This window comes from Bufo bufo, chromosome 2 (assembly GCF_905171765.1).
Source record: "Bufo bufo chromosome 2, aBufBuf1.1, whole genome shotgun sequence".
Lineage (NCBI taxonomy): Eukaryota > Metazoa > Chordata > Amphibia > Anura > Bufonidae > Bufo > Bufo bufo.
The window spans coordinates 323,294,107-323,306,829 of record NC_053390.1 but is presented as its reverse complement, the minus strand read 5'-3'; the positions used below and the strand labels follow the sequence as shown (position 1 = coordinate 323,306,829).

Genomic DNA, 12,723 nt, shown 5'->3' with positions numbered 1-12,723 from the left:
AGCGGAAGAGGCCACGGCATGTCTCCTAGAAGGGGGTGTGACGAGGCCAATCCGGAGCGATGAGAATAGTCTTGATGCCCTTCATCCTGATCCTGCGCAGGACTCTGGGCAGGAGAGAAAGAAATACGTAAAATAGAGAGAACCCGTCCCATGGTGCCACCAGTGCGTCTACGGCGCACGCCCGGGGAACTCTTGTTTGAGAGAAGAAGGCAGGGAGTTTGTGGATGAGTCTGGATGCCATCAAGTCCACCTCCGTTTGGCCCCAACGGAGACAAATAGAGTCAAACACCTCCGGGTGTAGAGACCACTCTCCAGGGTCCACAGTCATCCGACTGAGGGAATGTGCCATCCAAATCTCCACTCCTGGAACATAGACCACCGATAGACCTGGTACAAGTGTCTCCACCCACTGCAGGATTTTGGCCGACTCCTCCATCACCGCTTGACTGCGGGTTCCCCCTTGGCGATTGATATAAGCCACTGCCCAAACCTTAAGCCACAGTTTGCGCCATAAGGTTACAGCGAGAGCTGATGAGCGGGCAAGCAGTGCACCCGTGTCCAAGGAAGCCTCACAGAGATACTTCCCTGCCTGTGAGATTTGCAAGGCCAAAGACTTGAGCTCCGCTAGAGGGAGGTCGGCCGCCAAGTCCTGATTTAACCCTGAGTGCCCATTCCGAGACCGCCTTAGCCCCCAGGCGGTGGCAAAAATGGAGCGAAGTGCTGAGCCACTTGCCGCGAAAAATGGACTTAAAAAGGACTCCATTCGGCTAAAGGGTTGGCCCATTGGGGACATTAACGATTGCTAGGATACAACAACGTCCGACATGTACAGGTCCCACCTTGGGGAGCTGCTCCTATCTCCAGAACAAGGCCCCACTGCACATGCTCAGCATACTGTCCTGATCTACAGGGTCCTGGAGGGATGAGCCATCAGCCACAGGAATGGCAGAATGTTTGGCGAGGCATGCGACCATAGGATCCACCTTAGGAGTAGAGGACCATTTATCTACCCCAGTCTGCATAAAAAGGGATAGAGTAGATCAAACTAAGCAAAATAAGAGGTGCACACCTACATATGAAAATCAGATGGAGCTACAGCCAATGCGTTTAAAACCTTTAGTGTTCACAGTAAAATAAAATAAATATAAGGTACCTCAATAATACATTCATAAAATACAGTTAAGACATAAATAACCACATGTATGGATTCAGGTATTAGCCGATAATGCGTCACTAACAGCCAGTAGGGAATCGTGGGTTGGATAGTATAGTCTTTGATATAAATTCGAGTGCGCAAGGTTTGATGTGCTATGTCTCAGTTGGTGTTAGGTATAACTAGCAATTGTAGCTAGTATGTTGCAGTTTGTATACAAAGTCTCATGATATTACTTGCTGGTTGTTACGGTATATCTAATAATGTGCAATATTAGCTTGCCGTGTGTGGCCACACTACTTACTGTTGGAAGCGGTGGAGTGACCGATCACTCGTGCTTAACGTGGCATCCCACGTGTTGCAGCACAAGAGGTCTTAGTTCCGGTCCGCTCTCGATATATGAGCAGGGTACCGTGACCAGGAAAGAAACTGTCCGTTTAGACGCCGGGGTCTAATTGCTCTGACCCACTGGAATCGTCGGCGTTGATTTAGTGTCTGTTAGTGTAGACACAGAGGGACTTGAATTTCTTCATGTCCGTTATAGAAAAAGCGCTTGAAATAACTCCAAGGTTGCGCAGATAGTGTGCTGCGGTTTCTCGAGACTTGTGCACCAGACGCGTTTCGGAGTTGGCAGTGACTCCTTCCTCAGTGGTCAAGTCTCGTCTGTTGTAGAAGGTTTTTATAAGGCTAGCAACATGTGTTCATTAAGGTTTATTACGTCATCATGAGGTGAGACAGAAAATCTGGATCTGGTTTCCTGGCTGTTTAACATTTGGTAGTTTGGTATGGTTATATACCTGTATGAATTCACTCAATGTGACAAAAGTATATAAACAATATAAATAATAATACATATATATATGTCTGCATATGTGCAAAAAAGGAAAGTTGAGATAAACGCATTGGCTGGTGATGTGATATTTAAAAAACGATCTTTCATGTGAGCAGAGTCCTAAGAGCATAATAATAGGATTTAATATATAATTTAGTTTAAAATTGCTTGCTCATACAGGATTATTTGCATGTGATATATGCTTGATATTTAATCGCCTTTTCATATACCTTTTAATGCGGTTAGTGTTTGGTATTGCTTGCCTTTCAATCAGATGCGGTTTTTGTGCGTTTTATCCTCATGGACATAATGTTTGATATTCATCATGATTGCATGTGAAAATACAAGCAAGATCAAACCAGTAAAAATACCGCACTTCAAGATTATATCTTGATAAAATAATTAAAAGTGATAAAAAGATAAAAATATAAATATAAAACTATAAAAAATGATGATCAACATATTAAGTATGGTATAATTTACAGAGTTACCCAATGGATCGTACATTATACACATTAGGTATCTATTCTATACTTATTGATGCTGTTCCACTTTTTACTTTTGCTTCATTACATCGCATAACATGCTAATTGACCGTATCTACATCCCTATTAGTTATGGGTCATAGATGAGATCAACATAATTAGTGATCCCCATGTGGGTGTGTCTATGGTCAAAAGAGCATCAAAATTTGTATAACTCCAAGAACATGTAGACTATAAAATATGGAATTATACTGATGCGAACTGGTAATATTGGTATGGAATTTACTTAAAATCGATAAAATTAATAAAAATGGTTAAGTATTTTTATACATAGTTAATATTTTTTATTTACAGTAGTACTTAATTTAATAAAATATTAATATAATGAATGTGATTGATACAATTAGTAAAATTATCAGTTCTCAGTTTTCCATACCAAATTTATCAAATCCGTGACTGGCATTAATATTAACTTTGTATTTATTATAAATATGTATGGATTGCTATGTATACAAAGTCAATATATTTACAAAAAAACCAAAAACCTCCATTTCTGCATTTAATCCTAGAGGGAGGATAGAATTGAAATCAAAAAATTTTTGGGATTCAATTCTAGACATTTTACTTATATGGTCTCCTCCTCTCCAGTGAATATTCACTTTCTCCAAAGCTGCAAAAGTCATTCCCTGTGGTTTTGATTATGTGCCATCTTAAAATGGAGGGATAAAGTATGTTTATCATATCCTTTTTTAATGTTTGAGATATGCTCAGCAATAAGTTTTTTCAGTGTTCTTTTGGTTCTGCCCACATATTGTTTTCTGCATGGGCATTGGATAATGTATATGACACTTTCTGTATTGCATGTCGAGAATTCTCTGATTTTATGAATATAAGTATTGCTGGTAGATTTAACCCCAATGGTTTTTTTAGGGAATGTGGTAGATCTACATCCCATACATGCCCCACATCTATGAAAACCTGTTAACCCTATCCATTTTTGGATTGATGGTGTATTTGGGAATTTGTTAGTAATTGTGGGTGCTACCAATAGGCCCAAATTAGGAGCTTTGGTAAAATGTGTCCTATTGTCTTGTCTTTGACAATATGATGCCAATGTTTATTGATTATATATCTGATCTTTTTATATTGAGAGTTAAAAGGTAATATTAGTCTTACATTATCATTTTTATCCGTCTTTGGTGTTTCTATTTTATCCAAAAAGAAAGTGTTTCGATCTAGTTTGCGCACTATTTCCAGAGAGGATTCCAATACTTGTGGTGGGTATTTTTTTCTGCAAAAATTGGTCCTTTTAATTTTGTGGCCTCCGATTCAAAAGTTTCTTCTTTTGAGCAGTTCCTTTTAATCCGTCTAAATTGTCCTGATGGAATATTGACTAGCCATTGTGGTAAATGGCAGCTGTCGTACAATATGTAACTATTTTTAGACGTAGGTTTTTGATAAGTGCTGCATAATAATTTTTCATTATCTATATTGATTTGCAGGTCCAAAAATTCAACCGAGGTAGTACTTGTGGCGGCTGTGAAGTGCAAGTTCAGTGAGTGGTTATTAATATTTTCTAAAAAGAGATCAAGTGATATTTGATCCTCCTTCCATATAAACACATCGTCTATATAACGATCGTCTCTTTTTAGAAAATATTAATAACAACTCACTGAACTTGCACTTCACGGCCGCCACAAGTACTACCTCGGTTGAATTTTTGGACCTGCAAATCAATATAGATAATGAAAAATTATTATGCAGCACTTATCAAAAACCTACGTCTAAAAATAGTTACATATTGTACGACAGCTGCCATTTACCACAATGGCTGGTCAATATTCCATCAGGACAATTTAGACGGATTAAAAGGAACTGCTCAAAAGAAGAAACTTTTGAATCAGAGGCCACAAAATTAAAAGGACCAATTTTTGCAGAAAAAATACCCACCACAAGTATTGGAATCCTCTCTGGAAATAGTGCGCAAACTAGATCGAAACACTTTCTTTTTGGATAAAATAGAAACACCAAAGACGGATATAAATGATAATGTAAGACTAATATTACCTTTTAACTCTCAATATAAAAAGATCAGATATATAATCAATAAACATTGGCATCATATTGTCAAAGACAAGACAATAGGACACATTTTACCAAATAAACCTCAAATCACTTTTACCAAAGCTCCTAATTTGGACCTATTGGTAGCACCCACAATTACTAACAAATTCCCAAATACACCATCAATCCAAAAATGGATAGGGTTAACAGGTTTTCATAGATGTGGGGCATGTATGGGATGTAGATCTACCACATTCCCTAAAAAAAACATTGAGGTTAAATCTACCAGCAATACTTATATTCATAAAATCAGAGAATTCTTGACATGCAATACAGAAAGTGTCATATACATTATCCAATGCCCATGCAGAAAACAATATGTGGGCAGAACCAAAAGAACACTGAAAAAACTTATTGCTTAGCATATCTCAAACATTAAAAAAGGATATGATAAACATACTTTATCCCTCCATTTTAAGATGGCACATAATCAAAACCCACAGGGAATGACTTTTGCAGCTTTGGAGAAAGTGAATATTCACTGGAGAGGAGGAGACCATATAAGTAAAATGACTAGAATTGAATCCAAAAAAATTTTTGATTTCAATTCTATCCTTCCTCTAGGATTAAATGCAGAAATGGAGGTTTTTGGTTTTTTGTAAATATATTGACTTTGTATACATAGCAATCCATACATATTTATAATAAATACAAAGTTAATATTAATGCCAGTCACGGATTTGATAAATTTGGTATGGAAAACTGAGAACTGATAATTTTACTAATTGTATCAATCACATTCATTATATTAATATTTTATTAAATTAAGTACTACTGTAAATAAAAAATATTAACCATGTATAAAAATAACCATTTTTATTAATTTTATCGATTTTAAGTAAATTCCATACCAATATTACCAGTTCGCATCAGTATAATTCCATATTTTATAGTCTACATGTTCTTGGAGTTATATACAAATTTTGATGCTCTTTTGACCATAGACACACCCACATGGGGATCACTAATCATGTTGATCTCATCTATGACCCATAACTAATAGGGATGTAGATACGGTCAATTAGCATGTTATGCGATGTAATGAAGCAAAAGTAAAAAGTGGAACAGCATCAATAAGTATAGAATAGATACCTAATGTGTATAATGTACGATCCATTGGGTAACTCTGTAAATTATACCATACTTAATATGTTGATCATCATTTTTTATAGTTTTATATTTATATTTTTATCTTTTTATCACTTTTAATTATTTTATCAAGATATAATCTTGAAGTGCGGTATTTTTACTGGTTTGATCTTGCTTGTATTTTCACATGCAATCATGATGAATATCAAACATTATGTCCATGGAGGATAAAACGCACAAAAACCGCATCTGATTGAAAGGCAAGCAATACCAAACACTAACCGCATTAAAAGGTATATAAAAAGGCGATTAAATATCAAGCATATATCACATGCAAATAATCCTGTATGAGCAAGCAATTTTAAACTAAATTATATATTAAATCCTATTATTATGCTCTTAGGACTCTGCTCACATGAAAGATCGTTTTTTAAATATCACATCACCAGCCAATGCGTTCATCTCAACTTTCCTTTTTTGCACATATGCAGACATATATATGTATTATTATTTATATTGTTTATATACTTTTGTCACATTGAGTGAATTCATACAGGTATATAACCATACCAAACTACCAAATGTTAAACAGCCAGGAAACCAGATCCAGATTTTCTGTCTCACCTCATGATGACGTAATAAACCTTAATGAACACATGTTGCTAGCCTTATAAAAACCTTCTACAACAGACGAGACTTGACCACTGAGGAAGGAGTCACTGCCAACTCCGAAACGCGTCTGGTGCACAAGTCTCGAGAAACCGCAGCACACTATCTGCGCAACCTTGGAGTTATTTCAAGCGCTTTTTCTATAACGGACATGAAGAAATTCAAGTCCCTCTGTGTCTACACTAACAGACACTAAATCAACGCCGACGATTCCAGTGGGTCAGAGCAATTAGACTCCGGCGTCTAAACGGACAGTTTCTTTCCTGGTCACGGTACCCTGCTCATATATCGAGAGCGGACCGGAACGGAGACCTCTTGTGCTGCAACACGTGGGATGCCACGTTAAGCACGAGTGATCGGTCACTCCACCGCTTCCAACAGTAAGTAGTGTGGCCACACACGGCAAGCTAATATTGCACATTATTAGATATACCGTAACAACCAGCAAGTAATATCATGAGACTTTGTATACAAACTGCAACATACTAGCTACAATTGCTAGTTATACCTAACACCAACTGAGACATAGCACATCAAACCTTGCGCACTCGAATTTATATCAAAGACTATACTATCCAACCCACGATTCCCTACTGGCTGTTAGTGACGCATTATCGGCTAATACCTGAATCCATACATGTGGTTATTTATGTCTTAACTGTATTTTATGAATGTATTATTGAGGTACCTTATATTTATTTTATTCTACTGTGAACACTAATAAATAGTTTTAAACGCATTGGCTGTAGCTCCATCTGATTTTCATATGTAGGTGTGCCCCTCTTATTTTGCTTAGTTAATTCACTCACCTTAGAAGATTGGGGATCTTTCTTTTAGGGGGAGCACCCTATCCGTATTATTTGGAGGGTGAGCCAATCCATCTATACCTATATAGAGTAGATCAAGTCGCTTGGACGTGGAGAGAGGGTCATCCTGGATCCATATCAGAGTCCACAATCCCCCCCCCCCGTCAGACAGAACTTCCACTAGAAGGGAGGATGCGTCTGAGCGTGGCCCGGGCAGGGGGGGGGTTTGGCTATGCTGAGGCGTCAGAGGAGGAATGTCGTCCTGCTCTGGGCCGCTTGTGCGGAGTTCTGCCCCTAAGTTGATCGCCCGAGGAGGGTGCGGACTGTGTAGGTGTGGATTTATTAACCAAACGACCCATGAGGGTGGATTGGGATACTTTAGATAGGTCCTCCACTGCCAGGCCCAGGAGGGGGCACACCATGTGGCACATACAGAATCCGGCTGGCCACGAGGGAACTTAATTTTGCATTTGCATGTACATGCATAATAAGTGACGGCTTGTGTATGCAGGGGTCGCTTGTGGGTTCGGACATGGCTGCTTAACCGCACCTAATACTGGTCGCAGGGCTGGAGGATAATAACCGTCCTACCAGCTTCCAGGATCCCGGAGTAGACAGAGGGGCTAGGCGCCTCTGTTTCCCCTACCTAAAGAAAAAAAAAAAAAAAAAAAAAAACAACAAACAAACACACAACAAATAGAAGCCAGGAGGTCTGCCTCCTACGACACTAAGCTTAAAACTGATCGGCTCTCTCCAGGCTGAAGGGGGTATAGCCGGCAGAGGAGGATCTAACACTTTTCAGCCTAGTGTCGCCTCCTAGTGGCGGCAGCAGCAGCAGCTATACCCACGGTCCTGTGTCCCCCAATGATATGAGCGAGAAAACGGAAATACGGAGTATAACTGAATGTTATGCTGCAGGTTTCCGGTCTGTGGGTGCAGATCCTCTCTTGGTGCTGTAGTGGGTGAGGGGGGGATGTCTGTTTTCCTGCTAGAGAGCCCTTTTTACAAGGCTACTTTCACACTTGCGTTTTTCTTTTCTGGCATAGAGCTCCGTTCTAGGGGCTCTATACCGGAAAAGAACTGATCAGTTTTATCCCCATTCATTCTGAATGGAGAGCATTCCGTTAAGGATGCATCAGGATGTCTTCAGTTCAGTCTTTTTTACTGATCAGGATGGAGATAAAACCGCAGCATGCGGATCCGGCATTTTTTTCCCCCCATAGGAATGTATTAGCATTCAAAATACCGGAATGCTGGATCTGTCCTTCCCGCAGACCAAATAAAAAAAAAAAGCCCTTCCGTCTTCTACTCCGAATCTGGTTCCTTTTTTTCCTTAGGTAGGAAGCGAATCCCGAACTCTAGCATTTCCCCATGCTGGCTGCTGCAAAAAAATAGCTTCTGGCACCCGACACCCTGGAGATTCACTATTCTATAAGTTCCACCATCTCTGGAGTACTGTACGACACCATGGCACTCAATGCAGAAGGTGGAGACAACTCAACTTATGGATGCAGCTATCACTATCCAAACCCTGTGACACATTAACTTCCATGCCAACTACAGGTAACAGTGGGGTCTGGAAAAGTCAAAATGGAACTCTGGTATATAGCCAGGTTTTCAGGAGACTTTCCTCTTTAGATATACCTATAGCCCTAATCCTAGATCACTGGATCATTTTAAGCATAGGAGACCTTACTGCATAGGGACAGGAAGAATACTGGTGGGTGGGACAAATCTGTGTTCCTGTCCCTACAGAGTATTAGAAAAAACTTCCAGTGGTGCCATTATGGCCTCATGCACACGACAGTATTCTTCACGGTCCGCAAAACGGAGGGGGGTTAATTGTGTGTATCATAGTCCCCTGTAAGATTCCCCCCCCCTCTATTGTATTATTTTCATTGGTGGCACAGTGTGCAGCCTCCCCTCTTCCCTGCCCCCGATCATTGGTGGCAGCGGAGAGTTCCGAACGGAGTGCCAGTTTAATCGCTGGGGCTCCGATCGGTTACCATGGCAACCAGGACGCTACTTCAGTGCTGGTTGCCATGGTTACTAAAAATATTAGAAGCATCATACTTACCTGCTGCGCTGTCTGTGACCGGCCGGGAGCTCCTCCTACTGGTAAGGGACAGGTCTGTGCGGCGCATTGCTTAATGATGCGGAGAGGGGAGGCCGCACACTGTGCCACCAATGAAAAAGGAGATTTTTTGTGAAACTCACCTGTAAAATCTTTTTCTCGACTTTTCCATTGGGGGACACAGACCATGGGTATAGCTTAGAGGTATTAGTAGGAGGGACACTATGCAAATACAAAAGAGCTCCTCCTCCTCGGGCTATACCCCCCCCCCCCCCCCCCCCCGACTCCACCAGGAGAAGCTCAGGCGTTGCAAAGCAGTAGGAGAAGGAGACAAGAAAAAAATAACGGAAGCCATCGAACCAAGCCTAAAAGGTGCAACCACAAACAAAACTGAACTGAAAAACCCCTCCTGCAACAGACAGAATGGGTGGGAGCTGTGTCCCCCAATGGAAAAGTCGAGAAAAAGATTTTACAGGTGAGTTTCACAAAAAATCTCCTTTTTCATTGGTGGCATAGTGTGCGGCCTCCCCTCTCCGCATCATTAAGCAATGCGCCGCACAGACCTGTCACTTACCAGTAGGAGGAGCTCTCCTTTTCTCATACTTTTTTCCATTGGGGGACACAGACCATGGGACGTCCTAAAGCAGTTCATGGGGTGGGGAAAAAACATCAGCACCGCCAGGAGGAACGTCCAATGGTCAAACAGGAACCACAGCCTGTAAAACCCTGCGGCCAAAGACAGCATCAGCCGAAGCCAGGGATGCAGCTGATAAAACTTTGTAAAGGAACGTAAGGACGCCCAGGTGGCCACCTTACACAGCTGAGACTCAGAGGCACGATTGCACCTTGCCCAGGAAGCCTCCACCGCCCTAGTGGCGTGAGCGGCAATCCGAGCCGGGGGAACCCTACCACGAGCGCGATAAGCTGCGGCAACAGCCGAGCGGATCCATCGCGCTACAGTGACCTTGGAGGCTGCCAGACACCTACGAGGTCCCTCGGGAACCACAAAGAGGGAATCAGAATGGCGGACGTAAGCGGTAGCCGTGAGATACACTTCCAAGGCCCGGACGACAGCCAGGGAGAGTAGAGCGCGTTCCTTGGAGTGTGCCGGAGAAGGGCAAGAGGAGGGCAGGACAAGATCCTTGCTAAAGGTAGAAAGAAGAGACCAACTTGGGCAAAAAGGAGGGAACCGGACAGAACACAACCGTATCCTGGAGAAAAACCAGAAAGGGGCTCCTGGCGGGAAAGAGCAGCCAGCTCAGACACCCGTCTGATGGGAAATGTGGCCACAAGGAAGACCACTCTCCAGGTGAGAAAGGTCATGGAGACCTCTCTCAGAGGTTCGAAGGGGGCCATCTGCAGAGCGCGCAGGACCAAATTGAGATCTCAAGGAGGCAAAAGGGGAACATACGGAAACCGAATGTGCCACCCTCTGAAGAAAAAAAAAAAACTTTCACAGGACCCATAAGAGCAAGGGACCCTTGAAAAAGGACGGCAGCGCCGAAACCTGACCTTTCAGGGAACTCAGCGACAGTCCCATCTCAAGTCCGGACTGAAGAGAAGACAGTACCATCGGGATGGAAAAGCGAAGGGGAGGGAACCCCGAGTTCTCACAAAAAGTCATGAAGGCCTACTAGGTACGATAGTAATCCGGGAGGAAGCCGGCTTCCCCTGATCATGATTCAAAACACCGAATCAGAGAATCCCCTCTTCTTCAGGATGGCGGTTGCAACAGCCACACCGTTAAACGAAGAGACCGTAGATTCCGGAGGAAGAGAGGACCCCGAGACAGTAGAACCTCTCCGTCGGGAAGAATGGTCCCCAGATGGGGGACGTATCAGATATTAAACTGATAAGAACAGATACTACACTTGATCTTAGCCAAAAGGCCGAGAAGAGATGCCATGGGGCATCTGCCAGCATCCGAGCCACGTCCGAGAACCATGCGCGGTTAGGCCAATCTGGGGCGATGAGAAGTCGTAATCCCTTCCACCGCAATCTTGCGTAGACCCCTCGACAGAAGAGAAGCGGAAGGAAGACATAGAGGAGGCTGAAGACTTGCCACAGAGACACCAGCGCGTCCACCCCATACGCCTTCGGACCTCGGGCACGAGCCGGAGACCTGGGAGCTTGTTGTTGAACCTATGACTACATCAGATCCACATTCGGATGGCCCCACCTGCCACGCACGTCATCGCAGACACCCGGATGCAGAGACCCTCGCCTGGATCCACCTTGTTTCGACTTAGAAAGTCCGCAGCCCAGATGCCTATTCCCGGAAGGAATACCGCTGACCACACCGGAACGTGTGACTCTGCCCACAGCAGGATTTATTTATTTATTTTTTTACTTCCCGCATCACTGTCCGGCTGCGGTCTCACCTTGATGGTTGAAGTAACTCACTCTCAGCTCAAGGATGTTCATAGGGAAATGATTCCGTTGCCGACCAAACACCCAGGATCAAGTGGGACCGGAGAACGCCGCCCCAGCCAGAGGCAGGCATCAGTGGTAAAGGAAAAGAACGGGAGTAACGATCTTCCCGCCGTCAGGTTCATAGGGAGCCCACAAAAAAAAGAGCTTCCTGAACCTGTAGAAAAAAAAAAACAGAACGCGCCACCTGCAGATGTAAGCGTACAGACCACGAGAGGTCTTGTCCCAGAGGGAAAGATCTCCTGTCGCGGCGACAGTGTGAGAAAAAAAAAAATGGACATATGGTACACAGCCTTGGAAGAGGACACCACAAGACCCAGGACCCGCAGGTACTCCCAAAAGGAGAGACACGGAGAGCGCAGCAGGTGTGACACCACCATTTGGATCCAGAAGACCTAGTAGTCTGAAAGAAAAACTCTCGGTCAAGGCATCCAAAAATATCCCCAGAAGGAGAGCTTCAGGGACGGGAGGAGAAGGATCGTGGAAGTCGATCAACCATCCGAGCTGTTTCATTTGAACAGTGATCCGGACGCTGTTCCAGGTAAGGCCGCCAAGAAATGTCCTTGGTGCGAAGAAGAGCCATGAAAGGCGCTAGGATCATGTTAAAGACCCAAGGGGCAGTCGCTAACCCGAAAGGGAGGGCGACAAAAATACATAGTCGGCCAGCCATGGCAAGTGCAGGAATCGTTGTGAGATTCTGCGATCGGACCATGCGGACAGGCGTCCTGGAAGTCTACGGACGCGAGGAATTCCCCTGAAGAAACGAAACAATAATGGAGCGGAGGGATACCAATCGAAACGTTGAGCAGCTTCGGATCCAGGGTCGGACGCACCGACCCCTCCTTCCTTGGAATGATGAACAGGTCTGAAAAGAAACCCGTGCCCTGTTCCTCTGGAGTAACCGGGGTAATAATCCCCCTGGTCCAGAAGGGAAGAAACTGCCATCCAGAGATCCGAGGCGCGGAACGGATCCCCCGAAGTAAACTCTATCTTGTAACCCGACGTTACAATTCTTAGAGCCCAGGCGTCCTGAACATGAGCCCTCCAAACCTGTGGAAGTA

The 12,723-nt window shown here is 43.5% G+C and overlaps 1 pseudogene; it reads right to left on the bottom strand.

Moving 5' to 3' along the window:
- Positions 1–11,018: 11,018 nt before the first annotated feature.
- On the bottom strand, positions 11,019–11,133 carry LOC120992944 (annotated as a pseudogene).
- Between the last annotated feature and the right edge of the window lie 1,590 nt (positions 11,134–12,723).